Source organism: Eriocheir sinensis, unplaced genomic scaffold, assembly GCF_024679095.1.
Source record: "Eriocheir sinensis breed Jianghai 21 unplaced genomic scaffold, ASM2467909v1 Scaffold171, whole genome shotgun sequence".
In the NCBI taxonomy this organism is placed as follows: domain Eukaryota; kingdom Metazoa; phylum Arthropoda; class Malacostraca; order Decapoda; family Varunidae; genus Eriocheir; species Eriocheir sinensis.
The window spans coordinates 14,576-41,181 of NW_026111084.1; the positions used below are offsets into that span (position 1 = coordinate 14,576).

At 42.5% G+C, this 26,606-nt stretch overlaps 1 long non-coding RNA gene across 1 annotated transcript; it reads right to left on the reverse strand.

The window, feature by feature from the left end:
- Positions 1 to 1,751: 1,751 nt before the first annotated feature.
- Positions 1,752 to 9,806, reverse strand: LOC126990523 (uncharacterized). The gene is made up of 2 exons (XR_007744503.1): positions 8,868 to 9,806; positions 1,752 to 2,036 (listed from the first exon to the last, which is right to left on the reverse strand). It is a non-coding gene; the product is annotated as an uncharacterized LOC126990523 (long non-coding RNA).
- Positions 9,807 to 26,606: the final 16,800 nt, after the last annotated feature.

Sequence of the window (26,606 nt, forward strand, 5' to 3'; positions counted from 1 at the left end):
GTGGCACCCTCCTTCCTCCTACAGTCAGCTGCTTAGCGCGGAAGTCCAGCTCGCACCTGTGGGAGACAAGATACTCCATACCTAGGATGCAGGGGTCATCCATGTCGGCCACGTACACAGAGAGGAACTCTTCCTTTCCTCCGAGCTCAAACTTCACGTCCACTGGGCCTCTGAGCTCTGCGTAGTGTCCTGTGACTCCACACAGTCGATGCGGCGTCTTAGGAAGCCGACGATGACTCACCACGTCAGGGCGCACCAATGTGCGTTCCGAGCCTGTGTCGACGACCACAGGCCACAACACTCCGTCAACCTTGCCCTCCACTTGGCAGCTTGTCATGGTGGTTCTCCTGCACACTGATATCTTCGGGGCATGTACAGGACAGACTGGTCGTTGCCCCCGTGAACCAGTCCTTCTTAGTTTCCCGAGTGGTGGTCCCTCGTTGGGGGCACATTTTTCCGACACTTTTAGACCCTTCTTTTCTTGTATTAAATCAACTCTTTTATCACTCATTAATTACTCCATAAATGATCTCACTGTCTCGTATCCCTGGTAGCGTGATCCGGCTTAAGTTGTTATTGGAGACTGGTGTTCGGGGATAAACAAGGAAAAGTAACATACATTTATTTAAAATTAAATGAAAGTAATTGCCTTACGCAATATTCTATGCTCAGACGATCATAACACTGGCATATTCAGCAATGGATGCAACATATGACAAACGACATGTCTTAAACATAATACTACAATATGTGCTCAGTTGTTGCCAATAATAATAACACTCGTCGTTCCACAAGCAGTGGTTTGTATCTCTCTGCTTACATCACAATCATTATGTACTCTCTTCACAAAATCCTAATAACACATTCCTATAGTATAATCTACTACAAGTCATGGAAACACATTATTTTACCACACCCAGTGGTTTTACCTTTGCTTTACATCGCAAACAAATAATCACAATCCTGTCCCACTCACAATCCTACTTCACATCTCCTACATTATAATCTCCAGGACAATACAGTCGGTTTCCCTTAGATTCTCGAATTTCTACTCACGATTAAGATCACAACAGCCATTCTCGGCTGAGTGAGTAGCAGGTCTGCTTGAGGCGAGAACCAAGCTCGGTCTACTCATACTACTGATTTCTAGGCCACATTTTTCTTTGCTTTAGGCGGACTTACATCCTTGACACGCCCTTAATTTTCTACATAACCAGTGGCCAATACTTCCTGTCACACCCATCTGCTAGCTCATTATGTTGTATTGTTTTACTTCTCCTGCTATTCGTGAGTCAGTCTTAAGACACTCCCTCAGTGATTTTTCTGTTAAATTATTGGCTCATAACATGTCGCCACGACTGACGTCACGGGTCAGAGTCTTTTTCAATGGTTGTTCACACTTTCTGACCACGCCCACTGGGCATCTGTTTTCTGTATCTGAGTCTGGGTATCTGTTTTCCTTTACCCTCGTTGTTTCCTCTTGGTACTTGAGATGCTTACACTGTTATATATGTCACTTTTTTGTTAGTGTTTGTCCTGTCAGATGTCTACACAGTTGTATACCTGCCTTTCCTCTCTGGGTATCTGTTTTCCTTTACCCTCGTTGTTTCCTCTTTGTACTTGAGATGTTTACACTTATATATATGTCACCCTTTTGTTAGTGTTTGTCCTGTCAGGTGTTTACACAGTTGTATATCTCACTCCTCTGTTTCCTCGTTTTCTGGGTCCTGACATTACTTCCCCTTCCGGAAGATCTCGCCCCTGAGATCTCACAGGTGTTGGTGGAGAAGATACGCCTTGCAATGTCTGCAGTTGGTTCGAGTCTGGAATTAGGCGGCGTCGTGCGTAGCGTAGGACATAGGAATACCCCACGGCAGACGTCACCAGCAGAAGAACCAGGATCACGACAATGGCGAAGACAATCCACCAATGGATTGCGGGTTGAAAGGGCTGATCCGGCTCGACCACATAATTTAGGGGCTGCAAGCCAGCTGTTAGCTCCTGTAGGGGGATGGACTCAGCACTGCGAAGAGAACCTTGCCGAAGCATCAATATCCCATTATCCGTCAGGCTGACAGTATGTCTGTTTACAGGATGGGTAGGGCATGTGTGTGTCAGAGTGATGGGGGAGGCAAGTGAACAGGTCCAGTAGCCAGGACCTTTCAAAACATAGGGGGAAATGTTTTCAAGACTATTGTGTAGCAGAGGTTGATCACTGACTCATGTTTCAAGAAAGCAGCCGATTCACAAGAGGCTGCGTTACTAGCCTCATGGACGGGGCCTGTGGGAGGACAAACTAACATATGGTTATTCTTGTTACAGTGTTTTATACCAGAAAGCATAAAATATATTTCCCTATTCTCACTGAAGGCAATACATCTTGAATCAACACTATACATAAGAAAGTAAGTGCTATTCTGCACAGAAAATGGAAGGGAGTCGATTCGAAAGACATCAAAGGTGTCCATCGGATCTCCTCGCAAAGGTTTGGTGAAATAGAAATTACGAGAATCGTGCAAAGCCGTTGTCCTGGAGGACAGTTATTACATCCCTATATAGAGCTAAAAAATCAAGAACTGCAAGGCACAAAAGACCTGGAGGCCGAACCTAGGCTTCCTTTAAAGTGCTGAACAACTGTTTGTCTCACATAATGGTTGGAGTTATGTATGTTTGCAGGGGAGCCTGCAGACTGAACTTTAAATCTTGTATACCTGGACTTATGTGTCTGAATGCTAAGTCAAAATGTAACAATTCTTGTAGGAGCTTTTTTCTCTTCCTAATGCTATAGTCTATACTAAAATGGCGCACAACTTGGTTCAATACATCTACAGCTGAACATAGCCTATTAAAGGCAGATTGCATGGCATGCATATTACTTAATGATGTTGAGTTTTTCATAATAAACATTTAACTATATAAAATCTTTCTCAGTTAATGACTCTAGTCCTCTATTTTTTCATGAATAGCATCAACTTGAGCCTGGGTCGCGGTACCAAATAGGTTATTAGACAAGGATCCTCAAAAAAATATTTCCCGTTTTCTTTTTTCTTTTTTTTTTTCTATAATTCATAGAAGCATGCAGCTTGTTTTGAATAGTAGTCATCTCATAGCCTAAAACTTTTATTAGATGATGCAACAATGAACTGAATTCGTTTTCAAAATTAAAGAGTGTGTATTTTTTTGCTTTTACAGCTGGATACTCAGGTGACATTTGAATAACATTTCAAGTAACGAAGCAGTTAAAATCCGTGCTTTATATAATGCAGCCAAAACATCTTCTGTGAGGCTAAACGGTACTATAGTCTCTGTCTGTGAGGACTATAATATAGAGAGTATGTTGGTGTGAAACTTTGGCCAGCACGTGTTGGGGACTCCTGTTGTGTCATTGAGTCGTACACCGAAAGAGTCAAATCAATCTGTGGTTTATTTCGTCATATTTCCGCTCAATTATTGCATTTTTATCCTTATGCATTTTTCCTGTTCTATATCGTATTAGTTTTGACATTATTTTCGGCAACTCTTGTACCGTCGAAGAGCGAAGGCTTTATCTATGCCGAGGTGGCTCTGAAAGTTTGGGAGTAACCTGAGAAGGTAGGGCCTGTGCATCAGCTGTTTATTGCTGTTGTAGAACGAACATTATTTAATGTGTCATGAGTAGCAGTCACCTCTCCGCTACGAGTCATTATTTTCGGTAGAATTTTTCTCAGCGATTTCACGGTTGAGCAATGCAAAGAATAGATCAGTGTCTGTCTCTGGATATAAAGGGTATGCTCGCCTAATCGTTGGACATTGCTGCACATCAATGCAATCTTCATGAAGAACTTTTACTATATCTGTGGGGGCCGTTGAAACCTTACCAGTCCTGAGGTTCCTAATTTTTACCATTATATCACTGATCTTCTCTATTACCCTGTAGGGTCCATCAAAAATAGGTTGCAACTTTTTCTTTTCTTTTCTTTTTGGTGTATGTTTGAGGAACACTCTGTCGCCAACGTTGATAGTTTTGATTTTTGTAACTTGGTAATATTTTTCCATTTCTTCTCTACTTTCTTCATTGTAAACCTGGCATCTATTATAAACTTTATTTGCAATTGCAGCCATTTCCTTTTCATAGGAGTCAATACCATAAACTTTATTTGCAATTGCAGCCATTTCCTCTTTATAGGAATAAATATCATAAACTTTCCTTGCAATTACAACCATTTCCTCTTTATAGGAATAAATATCATAAACTTTCCTTGCAATTACAACCATTTCCTCTTTATAGGAGTAAATATCATAAACTTTCCTTGCAATTACAACCATTTCCTCTTTATAGGAATAAATATCATAAACTTTCCTTGCAATTACAACCATTTCCTCTTTATAGGAGTAAATATCATACCAGGGCTGCTGAATTTTTTTCTAACAGTGTAGGGTACAGGAGGATCTCTAAAAATTCTCTCTCTGTCTCTCTCGATAAAATGGGGACTCCTTTATGGTGCGATAATACGCAGGATTATAGGCCAAGATGTCTATAAGTAGCATTATATCCCAAACGGACACATTTCCTAGAACATTCTCCTCAAAATGTTAACAACAGTATAATTTGCGCGCTTTATTATTCCATTTCCATTTGTATGGTAAGCCGTTATTTTCGCGTGTCGCATGAGGAGTTCAGAAGTTATCTCCTGCATCACGGAATTAACAAACTCTGAACCTTGATCTGTAACAACTGTCTGAGGAACACCGTGTACACAAACAACATCCACGTACAACGCCCTTGCCATTTCGCGGGCTTCCTTACTCCGTAAGGGTACTATAATCAAATACCTTTTAAAAACATCAACTATGGGCATTACGTATCGAACCCCATTGTCCGATACACCCATGGGACCCACAAGGTCCATGTGTATTTTCCAAAAGGAGCGGTGACGTCTGGATATTGCCGCCAAGGAGCAGGGTGCAAGTTCCCAACTCACTTTTAAAACGACTACCATGACGCACTTCCTTACATAATTTTCTACATCCCGTTTCATTCCAGGCCAGAAAGCGAACTTTCTACACCGACATAACGTAACTTTGGTTCCTCCGTGCCCTGCAGTGGCGACGAATGAGCCAGAGTTATCGCCTTGGAAATACTTGGGGGGTAGAATCACCACCTTAGTGGCTTCTCCGTACGGACTCACTAAAACATATCATTTATTTCCACCTGTAACTCTGACAGGGGCGGCATCTCACATTATGCCCATCTTCAACACAATATAACACAATTTCCACCTGTACCTCTAACAGGGGCGGCATCTCACATTATGCCTTTTTTCTCTGAGTCTTTGCTCAATTTTCATTCTTGGGGCTTCCTTCTTTTAGCATACTTATATGCTGGCTGCTCATCATGCAGCTCACTAATCTCCTGAATACTCCAGTCAAGTGTGTGGCCAATACACTCACTATTCAGGTCCATACATATCATGTATTTTATTTTCTAATTTTTCGGCGCCTGTTTCTTTTTCTGCACTAGTGCAATACCTTGCCCCTCATTATCCACGTGTTCCACGGTTTTTGTTGTTCCCCATCCACAAACATTATCGCGCGTGTCCTTCTAATTCAATCTCAGTGTCCTGTGAGCCTTCATCCTTGATAAAAAAAATCTGCTACTATATTTTCCTTGCCAGGCAAATGATTGATTGTGAAACCATACTCACTCATGAGATTCTGCCATCTAGCTACCCTGCCGTTGGGACTAGCTACCTGTAACAACCAGACTAAAGGTCTGTGACCCGTGTGGATCTCAACAGGGTAACCCAGTATTAATGGGCGGTTTACGTGTAACCCATAAATTACAGTTAAAGCCTCTCGTTCAACTATACTGTACCGCTGTTCTGCCGTATTCAATTTCTCACAAAAAAAGATACAGGTCTTAGTTTATCATCATTATCCTGTTATTGCAATACTCCACCAGTATTGTAGTAGGATGCGTAGAGTGACTGTACCAAGCATTCTATCCTTAAGGGTTGAGAACGCAATTTTTGTTTCATCCGTCCATATGAGTGGAGTTTTAATTATTTATTTATTTATTTATTTATTTATTTTTTGTGTACCTTTCTTCCCTTTGTAAATCTTTAGAAAAGGAGCAACAATTTGTGAATAATTTGCAATAAATTTGCGATAATAATTAGTCAATCCAAGAAATGACTGTAAATCATGAACAGTTTGAGGGGCCGGGACGTTTTGTATGGCCTCCAGCTTGCTAGACTGAGGTCTTATTCCCTCTGAGCGGATGGCATGGCCCAGGTAATCTACTTTGTCCTTAAAAAAGTTACACTTCTCCATCTTAAGAGTCAGTTTGGCTTCCTTTAAGCGATCCAGAATTTGTTCTAAGTTATCTGCGTGATTAGAAAATATATCGCCCAGGATAATTATGTCATCAAGGTACACCTGAACCTTGTTGCTTAATAGTCCTGTAAGGACAGTGCTTATTATTTTCTTGAAGCAGGACGGGGCTGTTTTAAGGCCAAAGGAGGGAAGTAAATTCAATGTCCTGCTGGAGAAGAAAATGCCGTCTTCTCTGCTGATTTCATCTTGGGGATTTGATGGTAACCCTGTTTCATGTCTAGGCATGAAAAAACTTACTATCTCCCAATTGATTGAGTATGGTAATTATATTAGGGAGGTACCGGTCGTCCTGTAGTGTTTTATTAAGTGCCCGGAAGTCCAGACAAAGTCGTAGTACTCCATGTTTTTTGCACTGGGATAAGTGGGCATTATAGGTGATCGCGAAGGGCGAATCACACCCTGTTGCTGGAGCGATATAAGTTGTTTATTTACTCTGTCATGATAACTGATAGGAATGTTATATGAACGCCTGTACACTACTTCATCAGTGTTTTGCTTGATGGTGCTTAAAAAAATAGAGCGTTGCTGTTAATGGTTCTTGTTCTGTGGAAAACACTGTTATATATTTATCTATTAAGGACTTTAAAACCTGATTCTCTCTCTTCACTTGGGAATTTAGCGTCAACAATTTGATAGAGGCTTTTCTTCCTTACTTCAAGCTCTGCGGGCTTCAAGTCTGTTTTAGCTGTGTCAGCGGTCTGTACACTAGATACTTGTGGCAGATCAGCGTATAGCTCATGAGTGACAGGCTTCACAGATCCTAACGTTGTATTATCATCTATCTTTACACTCACTTTCAATATTCAAATACGGCACAGTGACATAAGATCTTTGATTGTCAGATGAAGGGGTTAACTTAACTATCCCTGAGCACAAGACTCTAGCCTGAGGAGTACTAACACAAGGCTCAAATAAAGCTTCACTTGCCTGTAGTTGCGTCACTAGCGTTATGTAACCTGCAACAGTTGCATGCAGTTGCAAAGGTTCCGCTGCTTGGCAACGTGCGGCCTTATTTTCAGTGAGACCTTCTTCATTTCCATCTACATTTAGCTAAGATCCTTCACCTCTAGATATGACATTTTTCCTGGCATAATTGTATGGTTTCCCCTGCTATTATCAGTTTTAAGCTTCGTTCTTTTGTTCCTCATTTAGTTGCAATGTTTTCAAAATAATCTCGTGCTACACGACAAATCAGTACTCAACATAATATGAGTCGGCAAATCTACATCGCGTGTTATCAATAAGTCTTGGAAACTACTTTTTCCTTCCATATTAACTTGTCTTTTACCGTCATTTTCAATATGGTATCTTTGCACAGAGACAATATTCACGGGTTTCGCTTCACAGTTATTTACTGCGAGCCCTAATTCTTTAATAAATTCATCCGTTAAAAACTCACACACGCTCCTGGTTCTAGGAGCGCTGCCACTTTTGCATATGCATTATCATGAGTGGTGCGATCTGCCTACCAAAGTTACTCTTGAGTTATGTTGATTATAGCCTTCTTGTCATTATTTTTAAGGTCACTCCCTTGTTCGTTATAGCCTTCTTTTCCTTATATTTATGTGAGGCGGTTACTCCCTTGTTCGTTATAGCCTTCATCTTATTATATTAAAGGTTACTCCCTTCTTCGTTATAGCCTTCATCTTATTATATTAAAGGTTACTCCCTTGTTCGTTATAGCCTTCATCTTATTATATTAAAGGTTACTCCCTTGTTCGTTATAGCCTTCATCTTATTATATTAAAGGTTACTTTTTGTTCGTTATAGCCTTCTTTTCCTTATATTTATGTGAGGCGGTTACTCCCTTGTTCGTTATAGCCTTCATCTTATTATATTAAAGGTTACTCTCTTCTTCGTTATAGCCTTCATCTTATTATATTAAAGGTTACTCCCTTGTTCGTTATAGCCTTCATCTTATTATATTAAAGGTTACTCCCTTATTCGTTATAGCCTTCATCTTATTATATTAAAGGTTACTCCCTTGTTCGTTATAGCCTTCATCTTATTATATTAAAGGTTACTCCCTTCTTCGTTATAGCCTTCATCTTATTATATTAAAGGTTACTCCCTGTTTTGTTCTTCGCTCATTTTCCGTTTTTTCCACTGCAAGTGTGCATATTTATTTATTTATTTATTTATTTTCATTTGTTTATTTAATGTTATTTGTAGTAGATAACTGAGGGGGGCACTACCCTGGCCTCCTCTTCCTCTGATTCTCTTACTTCACACATTTATCTTAATACTTCACACTATTGTCCATATGCTTCATTTTTTTATTTTTTTATTCATGACTTTTTATCCATACCTCACACTTTTCTTAGTATTTCACATTTTTTCTAGATCATACACTTCCTACCTGGGGGACGCGGGTTAGGCCTTTATAAAGTCACTCTATGGCTGCATGTCCGCTGCGGCACACCACCACCCTGTGAGGCGTAGAGCCCCGTGCTCCCCTCCATCCTGGGGTAACAATCCTAAAACAAACAAACCTGAGAGGCAGGACGCTGCCGCTGCCTGTCACCTGACACCCTCTCACTGATGAATGGATCGCGGCGCGGGTGGAGAGAGACTGCCCATCCCTCTCCACTCCGCCCGGGAAGGAACTCATGAATTCTCGGTTGAGTCGCGTGTGCTACCCATTGCACTACAGAACAACAGTGGTTGGCCAGAGTTTCCATTACCATATCGTCAAAGTCCATGTCCTCCGGAAGAACCATTAATTATATAATTAAATCGTCACTATTATTTCCGCCACTTAAAACGAGTAAAGCTTAATGAAAATAAGAGGCGTTTTCTCGTCAGAGTAAATTAAACAAAAGCACTGTAAGCACATGTCCCTATTTATCCCTATACCGCTGCCGCCAGTTTTAGACCCTTCTTTTCTTGTATTAAATCAACTCTTTTATCACTCATTAATTACTCCATAAATGATCTCACTGTCTCGTATCCCTGGTAGCGTGATCCGGCTTAAGTTGTTATTGGAGACTGGTGTTCGGGGATAAACAAGGGAAAAAGTAAATATACATTTATTTAAAATTAAATGAAAGTAATTGCCTTACGCAATATTCTATGCTCAGACGATCATAACACTGGCATATTCAGCAATGGATGCAACATATGACAAACGACATGTCTTAAACATAATACTACAATATGTGCTCAGTTGTTGCCAATAATAATAACACTCGTCGTTCCACAAGCAGTGGTTTGTATCTCTCTGCTTACATCACAATCATTATGTACTCTCTTCACAAAATCCTAATAACACATTCCTATAGTATAATCTACTACAAGTCATGGAAACACATTATTTTACCACACCCAGTGGTTTTACCTTTGCTTTACATCGCAAACAAATAATCACAATCCTGTCCCACTCACAATCCTACTTCACATCTCCTACATTATAATCTCCAGGACAATACAGTCGGTTTACCGTATATTCTCGAATTTCTACACAAGATTAAGATCACAACAGCCATTCACGGCTGAGTGAGTAGCAGGTCTGCTTGTTGCGAGAACCCAGCTCGGTCTACTCATATTACTGATTTCTAGGCCACATTTTTCTTTTGCTTTAGGCGGACTTACATCCTTGACACGCCCTTAATTTTCTACATAACCAGTGGCCAATACTTCCTGTCACACCCATCTGCTAGCTCATTATGTTGTATTGTTTTACTTCTCCTGCTATTCGTGAGTCAGTCTTAAGACACTCCCTCAGTGATTTTTCTGTTAAATTATTGGCTCATAACATGTCGCCACGACTGACGTCACGGGTCAGAGTCTTTTTCAATGGTTGTTCACACTTTCTGACCACGCCCACTGGGCATCTGTTTTCTGTATCTGAGTCTGGGTATCTGTTTTCCTTTACCCTCGTTGTTTCCCCTCTTTGGTACTTGAGATGCTTACACTGTTATATATGTCACTTTTTTTGTTAGTGTTTGTCCTGTCAGATGTCTACACAGTTGTATACCTGCCTTTCCTCTCTGGGTATCTGTTTTCCTTTACCCTCGTTGTTTCCCCTCTTTTGTACTTGAGATGTTTACACTTATATATATGTCACCCTTTTTGTTAGTGTTTGTCCTGTCAGGTGTTTACACAGTTGTATATCTCACTCCTCTGTTTCCTCGTTTTCTGGGTCCTGACAACACTCATTCTTCCAGTGCCCCTTTTCTCCACAGGTCCAGCACTTGGGTCCTTCCCTGGGCTTCTTCTTAGCGGCACCTTCATATTCCTTCTTCCTCTTATAGCATTCGTTCTCCTTGTGCCCAACCTTCTCGCAGTACCAGCACGTTCCTTGGAACCTGTCTGTGTCGCTGACAGCGCCCTTTCGTGCCCTAAAGCCAGAAGTCGAGTCGTCCCTGAAGCTTGACAAGCTAGACCTAACAAAGGACTCAAACTCCATGGCACGTGCCAGAGCTTCCTGCACTGATGTTGGCTTAGCTTGGTTCACTGTATCTTCAGCTGAGGGCTGTCCAGGGCATCGATGAATTGATCACGCAGCAAAACCGTCAGCAGGTCAGGGGTGGCACCTGGGTATGCCTTGTGCGCCATGCTCTCAAGGTCCTGAGCGAGTTCCTGAAGAGACTCGCCGCGCCTCCTGTTGCGGGTTCTGAACCTAACCCTGAAGAGCTCGTTCTGGTGCTTGGTCCCATATCGTTGCTCCAGCGCCTGTGCCAGCCCGCTGTAGCTGCCCTTTGTCGCATTGTCGAGCTGAGCAAGGACCTCCAGCGCCGCCCCTTTCAGGCTAGTGGCCAGCTGTACCGCGCACTCTTGGTCATCCCATCCGTTCCGGGCTGCCAACAGCTCAAACTGAGAGCGGTAAGCCTCCCAGGAGACCTTGCCATCAAACTCCTGAGGCTTCTTTCTAACAGGCGAACCCAGCAGACCCATGGGGCTGGCGGAACTTCTTGCGGGGATAAACTCAGGCGAAACAGGGCTCAAACTACCCCGGACTTGCGTAGGAGAAGCATCTGGGGTACAACTAGCCCTGCAGGCACTGGCTGTCCGTTTCCAGCCAAGCAGTCTTCAAGGGCCGTCACTCTGTCACTTACTTCTAATATTTATTTGTGTGTCGTCTCCCGTACCACATCCATCTCTTGTTGAAGATTTGTGTGTTCTTTCTCCACTTCTATCAGGCGTTGTCCCAAGTTCGTGGTCACATCAGTCATTTCTCTTCGCACTGCTTCACTGCCATCTTGAACTCCTTTTAGCTGTAGCTGTAATCCCGTGAAGCGATCTTCTAGCTGTTCTTTGAGTTCTTGGAATGTTCCTTCTTGTTGTTGCTGTGCTCTTTCTTGTTGTTCTTTGAGTTCTTGGAGTGTTCCTTCTTGTTGTTGCTGTGCTCTTTCTTGTTGTTCTTTGAGTTCTTGGTGTGCTTTTTCTTGTTGTTCCTTGAGTTCTTGGAGTGCTCTTTCTTGTTTCTCCCCCTGTAGTCTCAAGGCTTCCAAAAGTTCAGTCAACATGTCGCCCCTCTGGGCAGCTTGGGAACGAGTCTCCATGGCGAAAAAACAAATGGCTACACTCCTGACACCAGTGTTATGCCGGACGTGTTACTTGGGTCCGTGTCGCCGTCAGGAGACTCCGTGGGAGGGAGATATGTAAACACTTCGCACAGTTTCTGTAGTTTAATATTCTTCCTTAGTAGTACACTTCACTCTGACTCTTCACTTACCACTAGCTTACTATGACTGGGACTGGGACTCTCTCGCCCTCTTCTCCTATATATATCCAGAACAGTACAGTCTAGAATGTTACAGTATATTTTAGATCATACAAGAACATGTAGCAAAATATATATGAGTTGGCAACACTTCCTGCCTGGCGCCTGCGGGGCGCGGACGGCTCGCCTTCCTCCCCGCCCCTTTGCTCGTTTCTCCGGGAGCCTTCTAGAGGCCTATGGTCGCCGGGGGAAGCTTCCAGCACAACAGTATGCATGGGTGTGTATTTATGCACCAGTAAATGTGAAAATTAAAAAAAGGACAGAAAGAAAGAGAAGCTTTTGGGGAGGAAGTGATGCATGTTTGAAGAGTTTTGAGAAAGAAAGGAAATTTATTATGATGGGAGATATGAATGCTAAAGTGGGTGATGAATGTGTGATGGATGTGGTGGGAAAAAGGGGGATACCTGGGAAGAATGAAAATGGAGAGTGCCTGGTGGATGTCTGTGCTGAGAGGGGAATGTTCCTAGCGAACACCTTCTTTCAGCACAAGAGTATCCACCGATACACATGGTGGAGGGGAGAAGATAATGAGCAAAAAGGATTGATTGATTGATGTGGCAGTAGATGAGAGGCTTAGAAAAGAAATTTGTGACGCAAAGGTAGTAAGAGGAATGTTCGATGGCTCTGACCATCTTGCAAAAGTGGGTGTTTGAAAAGAAAGGTGAAGTGAAAAAGGAAATACCGAAGATAGAAAAGCTACAGGAAAAAGAAATAAAAGATGAGTATAACCGTGAAATGGCAGAGGCCTTAATAAGTGAAAAATGGGAAAGTGTAAAAGATAATACAAATATTGAAAAAAGTCTTTGGAACATTTAAAGAAATAATGGTAACTACAACAAAAAAAGTGTTTGGGATGAAAGTGGTGAGAGATGGAAAAAGAAAAGGAAATGCATGGTGGACAGAAGAGATAAGGAGGATAGTAAAAGAGAAAAGGGAACTTTTTAAGACAACTCAAGAAAGAAATGTGTCTGAACAAGTAAAAAGGGAAAGGAAAAAGAAATATAGAGAATGCAAAAAGAAATTAAAACAAGCAATAAAAGAAGGTAAGAAGAAAGTTGATGAAGACTTTGGAAAAAGACTAAGTGAAAATTATAGAGGGAACAAGAAATCATATTGGAAAGAAGTAAAAAACGAAAGAAATGCAGAAAATATCTCCTCAGGTAAAATAAATGAAGTTATGGATGAGAATGGAAAGATGTTGAAAGACGGGGAAGCTGTGAAGGAGAGATGGAGAGAATATTTCAAAAACTTAATGAATTTTGATGATAGACGTCCAGCAGCTGTAACAGCAGCAGTTTTGAGTAGAGGTAGAGGAGGAATATATGAAGAAAGAAGTATAACATATGAAGAAGTAAATCAGGCCTTAAAAAGATTAAAAAATGGAAAGGCAGCAGGAATTGATGGAATCACAGCAGAAATGCTGAAGTGTGGAGGAGATGTAGTTGTTAAATGGATGGTCAAGATATGTTAAGTAGCATGGGAGGGGGGGAGGGGGTGGTTGCCAACAGACTGGACGAAAGCCATCATTGTCCCAGTTTACAAGGGGAAGGGCAGGAGAGGGGAATGTGGGAGCTATAGAGGTATAAGTCTCCTGAGTATACCCGGAAAGGTATATGGAAAAGTCATAATAGAGAGGGTGCAAAGACTTACAGAAGAGAAAATCAGTGAAGAACAAGGAGTCTTCAGGAAGGGAAGGGGATGTGTGGATCAGATATTTGCCTTCAGGATGGTAGTAGAAAAAATAATAGCAAAAGGAAAGAAACTATACGCTGCCTTCATGGATTTGGAAAAAGCTTATGACAGAGTCGATTGGATTGCATTGTGGGATGTTTTAAAGATTTATGGTGTGGGAGGAAAACTGCTTAGTGCAATAAAGTTTTTCTATGAGGATGCATCTGCATGTGTCAAAATTAATGGAGAAACAAGTGAACATTTTGAGATAAAAGTGGGCTTAAGACAAGGGTGCGTCATGTCACCATGGTTATTCAATATTTATATGGATGGTGTTATTAGAGAAATGAAGGGCAAAGTTGGAGAAGTTGGAGTAAGACTGTTCGATGAGGGAAGGAAGTGGGTACTGAATTCAACACTGTTTGCTGATGACACGGTGCTCATTGCAGAAAATGAAAGTGACCTACAAAATCTGGTCAGTGTTTTTGATAGTGTATGTAATAGGAGAAAGCTGAAAGTAAATGTCAACAAAAGTAAAGTGATGGCTTGTGAGCGAAGTAGAAGTGAGGTTGTAGATTTTGTATGCCCATATAGAGTGGGAATTGAACGTGAAAAAGAATGCAAAATAATTTTGAATGGTGAAGAAATGGAGAAGGTCAATGAGTTTAAGTACCTTGGATCAGTTATGTGTAAGCATGGTGGTACGGAGGGAGAGATAAGAGAAAGGGCATTGCAAGGAGGAAGGGACGAATCATGAATGGCATAAGTGTGAGCATGGAGGTAAAGAGGGATTTGAGAAATATAATAGTACCAACCTCACATATGCAAGTGAAACGTTGGCCTGGAATGAAAGTCAGAGGTCGAGAGTGCAGGCAGTGGAAATGAGTTATTTGAGGAGTGCTTGTGGTGTGAGTAGAATGGATGGAATGAGTAATGAAAGTGTGTACGAGCATTTTGGAATGTGTCACAGGGGTGAAGGGAAGAAGTGTGGAGTGGTGGAAGAAGTGAAGCGACAGACTTTAAAGTGGTTTGGCCACATGGAGCGAATGGAGGAGAGTAAGATGACCAGAAGGGTGTATGCGAGTGAGATAGAGGGAGGGAATGTTAGAGGACGACCTCCAGTGAGTGAAATGGAGGGATAGGGTGCAGGAGTACGTTGGGGAGAGGGGGGAAAGATCTTTGAGAAACTTTGAGCAGGCAAGGAGGGAGTGTCTGGATAGAGAAAGTTGGAAGCTCTTCTGCCGTGGCCATCCCCTGGTGGGAGCTCCTAGGAGCAGGCGTCCATGAAATGATGATGATGATGATGAATACCAGTGGCAACAAGGTGCATGAGAGCAATTATACAAACATTATACAAGCCCCCAACAGTACTCCATAGCCAGGACTGTCACTCCAACAACAGCTACTACTACAGGTGTTACCCATATGCTCTCTCTCTCTCTCTCTCTCTCTCATTATGTTTTTTTTTTTCCAGCTATATCTACAAGGATCTATAAAGGCGCCTTATTCCGTGAACACAAATGAGCATCAACAGTACAAGGTTTTAGTTTTTTCTCCTCTATTCTCTATTGGCATCTCTTTCCTCTTTTAACATAATTATCCAGGTACTCTCATTTCCCAACTCTCCACCTCTCTTTTCTTCACTCTTCGCCTCATAAATGGCAATCACACACTCGTACACGATACGTTAATGATTGGAATATAGTGGTCAACTTAAGTGTCCATTAGCAACAACTTGCAGATCGCAATATTCAATTTGATTATTTTATACCTAAGAATTAAGGTTTTTCTTTCTCTCATTTCGTCTAACATAATGTTCTCTTACCTCATGTCACTGTAACACAAAACACACACACACACACACACACACACACACACACACACACACACACACACAGAGTTTATATATGTATGCCAAACACGACAGACAGCCATTTTTTATTATTCTTTGGTCCCGTTTTGCCGAGCGTAACTATGCATGGGGACGTTATCCGCTGCCCAGGCCTTTTTGGGTTAAACTATGCTAAAAAATTCGGACATAATTCAGGTTTTTCATCGGTTCAGTAAGTTAATGTTTTTTTCTTTTCCTATATTTTGTTTTCAGAATTTTTCGGCATGTCACTCAAAGTAGCTAATATCATAAGGCATCTTTGTTTTTTGTTTCCTCTTTTTCTCTTTTTTTTTTTTGGTAGGTATGGAGTGTTTTTTCCTTGCTTTTTTTGTCATTTCCATCGTTTTCGAATGCGTGTTTTAAAGCGTTTGCGTTTCAGAAAATTTCCTCATGTCGTTCACACACAGTATCGCATTTCATCTTTTCGCGTGTGTGTTTTATTTCAGGTAATCGGTGCGGCATATATTATGAACTTTCTTTTTAAACTCTTTTACCACACACTATTAAGCTCTCAGATGGCTACTTCAATGGTCTTTGGCTGGATTATGCATTGGAAACAACACAGAACAAAGATATGAAAGACGGTGGAGGGATCATTGGTCTTACAATGCGAAGCCAAGCATTAGTAAGGTGGTTTATAGCCCGACCTGTCACTGCTGCAAAATTCAAGAAGGGTACAGATACCAACCTGCCTGATGACAACCAGCCAGCACAGGCAAAGACGAAAGCATCTGACACTAGATGGAATTCTGATGTGAAGAAGATACGTGACATGCTTCAGGGGTCATGTGTCATGTGTCATGATATCTCCGAAGCATCCACAAAGTTGATCAACATAGCTACAGCAGCAGTTGCACCAGATGCCATAGAGAAAAGTCTCTGTAGTGCACTTGACAAGGGCACCACCATGGCTGATAACTTTGTCTCTAACCTGACATCTGACAACCCAAAGAGCTTCTGTGCACCCATACCTCGGTCAAACATCAAGACCATGAAAGATATGAAAAAGAAAGTCAAAATCAAGTCAAAGAATGTATCTATCAAGGGTGAAACCATGTATCTTCGCCTATTAGCAGTCAATGCCGTCAAGAAGGTCCCACTTCAAAGGGTGATGGCATTTGAAAATGCCCCTGTGCCCATGAGCATCTTCAATCATGATGGTACAATGGTAACATGTAAAAAATCAGACACCATGCATATGCTTGAATAACTTGACTCCGGGAGACAAAATCACAAGCCTGGACAAGCTGTTGATGCTGTGATATATGATGGCCATGCTGTAATCCAGTCGCTGCCTGCTCCGTCTACCACACTGCCCATCACTTTCAAAGATATGGCCAGTAGGTTCCTGTCCCATGCTACTCATTCAACACAGGATATCTCCACAAACACACATAGCATTTGATGTGTACAGGGAGAACAGTACAAAGTCTCAGACAAGAGAAAAGCGCACAGAGAAGTCATGCAAAACATAGTACAGTGAATATGGAAGGGAAAGTCCTCCGTGGACTAAAATTGCATCTATGGTCATGAATAATTTATATGTTGTATATAGTAGTACCTTTGTTAAAATATGAACATTTCAAGCTGGTCGGATGAAATGAAAAATTAAGAAAATTATTTTTCGTTATTTTTATGAAAACTTTGAATAATTTTTTCTCAGCCAATTGTTTTTAGTGATCTCCTTGTGACAAGCACATCTGATAATTCATTGTTATTCTAATAATTTGTCAAGATGTTTTTTTGAAGACTATTTTTTTTTATCTCTAAAATGTTTTTTTTATTGTTTTCGGATAATTTTCCCATATTTCGAAACTATGCCGATTTAAAAAAAAAAAAACTTGTAGAATATTTGTACGATATATGATCTTGTCTGTCCTAAAGTTTCATGAAAGTCGTGCGGAAAATAAAAGCAAAAAATATTTTTATATTCATTTTGTACGAGTTTTGAGAAAAACGCGATTTTTTTTACAGCTAAGGAGACAGTTGAAGGGCGTAAGAAAAAAGTAAAAAAAAAAGCCCGCTACTCACTGCTCCCAAACAGAGATCAAAGGAGTGTCCAAAAAGAGAGGTCAATTTCGGGAGGAGAGTGTCCTGATACCCTCCTCTTGAAAGAGTTCAAGTCGTAGGCAGGAGGAAATACAAATAAAGGAAGATTGTTCCAGAGTTTACCAGCGTGAGGGATGAAAGAGTGAAAATGCTGGTTGACTCTTGCATAAGGGGTTTGGACAGTATAGGGATGAGCATGAGTAGAAAGTCGTGTGCAGCGGGGCCGCGGGAGGAGGGGAGGCATGCAGTTAGCAAGTTCAGAAGAGCAGTCAGCATAAAAATATCGATAGAGGATAGAAAGGGAGGCAACATGGCGGCGGAATTTGAGAGGTAGAAGACTATCAGTATGAGGAGGAGAGCTGATGAGATGAAGAGCTTTTGACTCCACTCTGTCAAGGAAAGCTACGTGAGTGGACCCCCCCAACACATGAGATGCATACTCCATAAGAGGGAGGACAAGACCCCTGTAAATGGATAGCAACTGTACGGGGGAGAAGAACCGGCGGAGACGGTACAGAACGCCCAGCCTCGAGGAAGCTCATTTAGTAAGAGATGAGATATGAAGTTTCCAGTTGAGATTTTGAGTTAAGGATAGACCGAGGATGTTTAGTGTTGAGGAAGGTGATAGCTGAGTGTTGTCAAATAATAGGGGATAGTTGTTCGGAAGATTGCGTCGAGTGGATAGGTGGAGAAACTGTGTTTTTGAGGCGTTGAAGGACACCAGGTTCCTCTTGCCCAAATCGAAGATAATAGTAAGGTGTGAGGCTAAGCGTTCTGTTGTCTCCAGCCTTGAATCGTTAAGTTCCTGTTGGGTGGGTCTTCTATTAACCCGATAACAGCGATGGGCCAAATTTGTGGCTTTACCGTGTACCAGCGATGGGCCAAATTTCTGCCATGATATAAACCTCATATAATAGATGATGCATAAACTGATCACATAATATGCGTTGATATGTTATGAAATGGTTTGCGTGAGTGATGATTCTTTCGCATTATTTATTAGTTGAGTAATGCAGAGTGGAGTCATCGGCGTAGGAATGGATAGAAGAGTTCGTTTTGGAAAGAAGATCATCAATGAACAACAGAAAGAGTGGGAAATAGGACAGATTCCTGTGGGACACCACTGTTAATAGGTTTAGGGGAAGAACAGTGACCGTCTGCCACAGCAGAAATAGAACGGTCAGAAAGGAAACTGGAGATAAAGGTACAGAGAGAAGGATGGAAACCGTAGGAGGGTAGTTTCGAAAGCAAAGATTTGTGCCAGGCCCTATTAAAAGCTTTTGATATGTCCAGTGCAATAGCAAAGGTTTCACCGAAATGGCTAAGAGAGGATGACCAAGAGTCAGTTAGGAAGGCAAGGAGATCACCAGTAGAACGCCCCCTGCGGAATCCATACTGGCGATCAGATAGAAGGTCAGAAATGGAAAGGTGCTTTTGAATCTTCTAGTTAAGGATTGATTCAAAAGCTTTATATAGACAAGAAAGTAAAGCTATAAGACGGTAGATTGAGGGATTGGAACGGTCACCCTTCTTAGGCACAGGCTGTATGAAGGCATACTTCCAGCAGGAAGGAAAGGTAGATGTTGACAGGCAGAGGCGAAAGAGTTTGACCAGGCAAGGTGATAGCACGGAGGCACAGTTTTTAAGGACAATAGGAGGCACTCCATCAGGTCCATAAGCCTTCTGAGGATTGAGGCCAGAGAGGGCATAGAAAACATCAATTTGAAGAATCTTTATAACAGGCATAAAAGAGTCAGAGGGGGGATGAGTAGGAGGAATATGCCCAGAATCGTCCAGAGTGGAGTTTTTAGAAAAAGTTTGAGAGAAGAGTTCAGCCTTAGAGATAGATGAGAGGCAGTGTTGCCGTCAGGACTGAGGAGTGGAGGGAAAGGGAAAGAAGTGAAGTTGGAGGAGATGTTTTTGGCTAGATGCCAGAAGTCACGGGAAGAGTTAGAGAAATCAAGGTTTTGACATTTTCTATTAATAAAAGAGTTTTTGCTTAGTCGGAGAATAGATTTGGTACGATTCCGGGCAGAAATGTAAAGTTCATAATTAGCATTAGTTTGAAGGCTCTGGTACCTTTTGTGAGCTGCCTCTCTATCATTGACAGCACGAGAACAAGCGTGATTAAACCTAGGCTTTTTAGCGTGAGGAGTAGAGAAAGTACGTGGAATGTATGCCTCCATTCCAGAGACAATCACCTCTGTGATGCGCTGAGCACACACAGAGGGGTCTCTATCATGGAAGCAATAATCATTCCACGGGAAATCGGAAAAGTACGTCCTCAGGTCGTCCCACCGAGCTGAAGCAAAATGCCAGAAGCATCGCCTCTTCGGCGGGTCCAGAGGGTGAACAGGAGCGATAGGACAGGCAGGATACAGAAATATGACTGTGATCGGAGGAGCCCAACGGAGAGAACAGTTTGACAGAGTAAGCAGAAGGGTTTGAGGTAAGGAAGAGGTCTAGAATGTTGGGCCTGTCTCCAAGACGGTCGGGAATACGTGTAGGGTGCTGGACCAACTGCTATAGATCGTTGAGGATAGCAAATTTGTAGGCTTGTTCACCAAGCTGGTCAGTGAAAGAGGATGAAAGCCAAAGCTGGTGGTGAACATTGAAATCTCCTAGGATGGAGATTTCAACGAAGGGGGAGTGGGTCAAGATGTGCTCCACTTTAGAGTTCAAATAATCAAAGAATTTTATATAGTTAGTAGAGTTAGGTGCGAGATAAACGGCACAGATGTATTTAGTAATAGAATGACAATGAAGTCTTAGCCAGATGGTGGAAAATTCTTACGAATCAAGGTTGTGGGCACGAGAGCAAGTGATGTCGTTGCGCACGTAGGCGCAACATCCAGCTTTGGATTGAAATTTAGGATAGAGATAGTAGGAGGGAACAGAGTAGAGATTGCTGTCAGTAGCCTCAGACACCTGTGTTTCGGTGAGGAAGAGAAGGTGAGGTTTAGAGGAAGAGAGATGGTGTTCCACAGAATGAAAATTAGAACGAAGACCGCGAATGTTGCAGAAATTGAGAAGAAAGAGGTTCGAGGAGCTATCAAGACACCTCTCGGGTCGGCAGTCAGAAGGGGAGTCCTCACTGAGGGAATTTGTGGTCCCCCCCCCCCAGGCGGGGACTCCGAGGCATAATGTAGGTGTGCCATTTTGAAATTTGAATTTTGGGAAAAGGTGTATACGTTGTGTGAATGTAGTGTGGTGTGGATAGAGAGAGGATCTGTCTTTAGAGAGCATGCTGAACTACTTTTCGGTGTTGGTGAGACAATAGGGAAACGGTTAGTGAGGACATGGGAAGGGTCTTTGGAGGGCTTCAGCTCCCTTCTCACCTCCCATATATACCTCACCGGGAGTGGCTTGCGTCCGTTCGGTAGGTGTCTTCCTACCTACTGGTAAAGTTCTTGGGCCCAGTGTAGGTACTATACTGTCAATGCTATTTTGATATTAATTTCATGGGATCAGTAATCACATATCAGTGAGTGCAAAAAAGGATCAGGCACCTTGTCCCCCTTATAAAGGTAATAATCGCTTAAAGGTGAGGGTGTCAGGGCGCGCCCCGCCCCTCATTGTTGCAAGGCACGATCAGTACTCTCCAGATGCGTAGCCATCGGTTGGAAGTCCTTTGTCTGTCTTCTTTTTCTTTTCTATTGTCTTCTTCGGTGTAATTCTTCTATTTTCTCTCATTTATAACCTTTTTCTATGTATTCATTTGTTCCAAACATTTTTGTGAGCAGGTTACACTTTTCATATCCATATTTTTTTTATATGTTTTACGTGCCAGCCTAAAACGCCGGTAGGCTCTCTTGAGGGGCCAAATGGTATTCGTCTCCAGCCCCTCATGCTGCAGGCAAGTGCTTTATAGTGGCGCTCTTTCTTGATTCACTTGGACGATTTCCACTAGAGTCCGGGTTGATGGGTTGTCTTCAGGACAGCATGTGGGTAGTTTCAAGCCACTCGGTGGTGACTGAAAAATCCCAGGTGGTAGCGACGGATTCGAACCCGCGTCGTCCATCACGCAATGAATGCGGGGCACGCACGCTAACCACTCAGCCACCGCCTACCCAAATTGTGTTCCAAAACTGTTACATGGGTTACAAACTTCACCCTGAAGATTGCTGCATGTTTGATTTTTCAACATTTATTCCATACTTTGGCATGCCAGCTAATGCGCCGCAGTCAGCGTGACACGCCCACACAGTAGCCATTTAAATCTCCTCGCTCTTAAAATCTAAATTTATGTCTGACTGAAAAAAGATCTACCATTCGAAAGCCAAAGAATAGGATGTTGCTATAGACCATATAACTCAATTTCGTATATTATGAAAAATATTTTCATATTTTCACGGAGGACTCTTCCCTTAAATCAGACCGAGTACTAAGATACCAGCTGAATACTGGAAACAGTTCTTGGCCATTGCTGAAAACAATGCACATCTGGCAGCACTCTACATTGATTATGTGAAGGAGAAGAAGGAAAACTTGACCACAGCAAATCAGAGTCTATATGTCAGTGGAGGTGAAGATGAGGATGGCATCATGATCACCCGCGCTGCAGTATTACCAGCCCTTGACATCTTTTTCCAATCAAGAGGGCAGACACAAGACCTGTCCTCCATGCCTGTGCTGCTGCAAACACTGGAGCAAAGGTAATAGTAGTTTGCAGCCCTGACACAGATGTTCTGTTACTCCCGCTACACCACTGGCCAACAATCAACACATAAGTGTACTTCCTGATTGGCAAAGAAGGAGAGTACACTACAGTCACTAGATACATTCCTGTCCACACATTGTACGACTGTCTCACCAAGCTTCAACACAGTTTACTTCTCCCACTTTACTGTATCACTGGTTGTGATACAGTCAGTGCCTTTTTTGACAAAGGCAAGAAGAAGGGCTTCAAACTCATGATGAAGGATGCAGCTCAGTTTGAACCTTGTGCCACACTAGGAGACACCCTCACCCTTGATGAATCCCAGATCTCAACAGCTGCAAAGTTTGTTTGCAGGCTGTACATGGGGACACCAAGTGTAGCTCACTAAATGAACTTCGCTGTCAAAAAGCAGAGAAAGGAGTACCTGTAAGGAAAATGCCCCCAACTCGAGACAGTTTCATGTTGCATCTACAACGTGCCATGTACCGGCTCTACATCTGGAAACATGCCCACATTCCAATTCACAATATCCCTCCAGCTACAGAATATGGTTATGAGAAGTCTGAAGACGGAACGCTGACACCAAGAATGATGACACAGCAGGAAGCGGTACCAGAACTACTAAATCTTGTAGTTTGTGAGTGTTCAGAGGAGCCATGCAGCATGAACTGTTCATGCTTCAACCTGAATCAACCATGCACAAGTGCATGTGCATGTGAAGCTGCTCTAGATGGAGATGACAAGTGTTTGAATGCCCTGACAAAGGAAGCTTACGCCAATCTTGACAGTGACACTGATGATTGATATTGATTATCCATATAAAGGACTTTGTATTTCTGTGTGGAATATAAATGTAAACAAGAGTCTATGGTAATTTTACTTATAGATAGCTTTCACCTAACTACAAATGTTAGAGTGCTATAATAAAGAGTTTTCATTGGTAGTTCATGTTGTTGATGCACCATGATATTAAGAATTATAATGAACACCTAAGTGATACAAACACTCATGCACGGGCAGCTGGACTTTAGTTTCAGAGCTGAGCGTTATGGCCCTTGGGTACTAGTTTCAAGCCTTCATATTAACTGTTTAGCACCATTTCCAATAATTAATAACATGGATTTGTGACTTCTATATGTATTACTGAAAAAAAATACAATCATGTCCCTTATTTTCTTTGACAAAATCAAAGTTGCTTTTTTTACGATTTAGGGGGGAGGGGGAGCATCAAGTGATTTGTAAGGATTCAGAAGCAATACCTCTTACTACCAATGATCTGGCAGCATGAAGGGGATTTCTGGGCAAATTCTAAAACTTGTTTGAAAGCAAACTCTTGAAGCATTATTTATTGAGAGGCATTTGTGTGACTTGTAAATTTCAAAACGAGGGTCAATTTTTAACCATAATTTTACATTTTATTGATAAATAACTTATTTAGGGAATTGATTTAATGCTAAAAAGATATAGTTTTATTTATTGGCCTCAACTTCATAAAGTAAAACCATTTTGGAGACATTTTAGTCATTTGCATAATAATTCAGAGCCATACATGAAAATTGCATGTTTTGGGTGGGGTATGTTTACAAAAACGTCGATTTTTCAACTCGCACCAGTTTCCTGCAACGTCATCATGGATTTTCTATTGCCAGACATACCAGTGAACGATTTTATGCATGAGGACACATGTTGTACCTTGGGTTTGGGTTGTTGCTTAAATAGGGCGCTTTTTGGGAGACTGCTGCTAGACTATATCTCCTTCCTTTTCACTTTTTTCTCCCTTTCGTTCTTTTTTTTTCTCTCCTTTCTCCTCCTCCTCCTGCGCCTTGCCTTCCTTCAGCTGCTGCTTCCTCTCATCCTTTATTTTTTCATCTTCTTCCTTTCTGCACTTTTCTTCTTTTCTCTGTCCCCAAACTGGTAATCACGCACGGAACCTGTACTTCAAACTGGCCATTCTCTGTCTCCAAACTGGTAATCACGCACGGAACCTGTACTTCAAACTGGCCAACAACACTTCAGCGCTCAATTTGCAGTTTTCATTAGAGGCAGCTAGAGCGCTTTCAATGAAGGGCGAGTGTGAAGTCATTTCAGTCTGTAGTGTTCATCGAGTACTGATGGTCGTGTACAGAGAGGAGTCACAGTGTGGTCACATCATGCAGTCTTTACACTGCACTGCAAACATCCACAGTATTGTAAACAATCCCTTGAGAGTAATAGTAGTGAGAGTATAGTAGAGGAGAGGAAGGAGCAAAGTGATCCCTTTCCGAGGAACGCCAAATCACGCCTCCCAGTGACCTCACTATGCGTGGAGGGACCCGTAATGATAGAGAGCTGACTGGTTAAGTAGGGCAGACTTTTGGAAGGGTACTGGGCGTTCACTAGTATTGAAGAAGCATGTGGGTATTTCCATGGGTAGTTTTGTGAGCCTAGTGATAGTTTGGCAAGACTTCTGCACCATGCATGTACAAAAACACTGATGAGGAAAATCCGAGTAATCTCCCGCGTGGCCTTACTGGGAAATATGTTGTGAGAGCCGAGATCATCTGAGAATACGTGCCCAGAGATATAAATGGAAGGGGATATTTTGTGTATCGTTCCCACTGGTCACCAAAAATAACTCCCTTGACGCATTGAACAGAAGAAGCGAAGAGGCGCGAAGAGGAGGAAAGATTTTGTGTACCACTCACTGACTGTTCTCCAGAAAAATAACTGTCTTTACTATACGGAAGAAGAGTGAGCAGAGGCATGAGGGGGAGGAGATAGTGTGTGCACAGCTCCCACTCGTCACCAACAATAGCTCCCTTGACGCATTGAACAGAAGAAGCGAAGAGGCGTGAAGAGGAGGAAGGATTCTGTGTTGCGTTGCCTCTGTTACCAAAAATATATATCTTTACTGTATTGCAGATTAGAAGCGAAGAGAGGCAAGGAGAAGAGATAGTTAGTGTAGGTTCCACTCACTGCTTGCCAAAAATAACTTACTCTGCTATACTGAAGGAAATAAGAGAATGTAGGTGTGATGAAGAAATGATATATGGAGCAACTTTCCTTCTAATTGCTCACAAAATAAAATACCTCACTTGACTGAACGAATGTAGTCTCCACTTTTATATCGCATGGGATGACACCTCCTCCTTCTCTCTCTCTCTCTCTCTCTCTCTCTCTCTCTCTCTCTCTCTCTCTCTCTCTCTCTCTCTCTCTCTCTCTCTCTCTCTCTCTCTCTCTCTCTCAGTCAGCGCCCTGCCCTCACTCCGAGAGGTCAAACCGCACGCGCTCCCACTTCCGTGACCTCTCTCGCTTGCGAATCCACCCTCGTGTGCTGTACTGAACTGTACTGTACATCTTGCTGTGCTGTGTGCCGTGTGCTATTTCGCGTCGTGCTGCGTACTGCTTATTGTCTACCGAGTTAGCTGCCTGCAGAGGTGTGCTGTTTGCTGTGCGACCACGTGCTTCGCTGGACAGGATTAAGTGTTGCCCTTATTTTTACTACCTCTCTCTGACTGTATCTACCCTCTCGCCGTAGCGCCCTGTAAAACATATATACACATATACACAAAACACAGTGTTACACTCTTTCCGCCACATTCTTTATATATTTCCAGATTCCACTCCGCCGCCACTCCCTTTGCAGGTGTTCAGACGTACCTGACCTGACTTGACCAGATTATTCCCCAGAGACACAGTAATCCTCATCACCTGCGTCTCTCCCTCTCGTCCCTCACGTTTCGCTCCTCCTTTTCTCTCGCCTCCCCTCTCCATTGCCCCTCTCTGTCTCTCCTTCCTCACTCCCTATCTCGTTCCCACCCTCTCTCGCTCCCCCCCTTTCCTTCGCCCTCTTCCTCCCTCCATCCCTATCTCCCTCCTACGCCTTCCCATCTCTCTCTCTCTCTCTCTCACTTATTCTCGCTTATTCACGCACGCGTCCCTCTGCCCTACGGAAAAGAAAAAGCAAAGCAAATATATAGATAAACACTACTCACTTGCTCTCTCCTCCTTACCAAGATGGCGCTAAAGAAATGTTCGGCTTGCACAGGAAACTTCTCTGGTCATTTCTTCTCAGGTCGATCGACCGTCTGCAAGATCTGCCTGTTGACACAGCAGATGGAAACGAGACTCCTTCAACAGGACGAAAGGCTGACGGCTGGCGAGAAGAAGATCACCGAACTAACAAGTACTGTTGATACCTTGCAGGAGTTTATCCAGGCCAACATCGTCGCCCCTCCTGCAACGGACGCCTCATC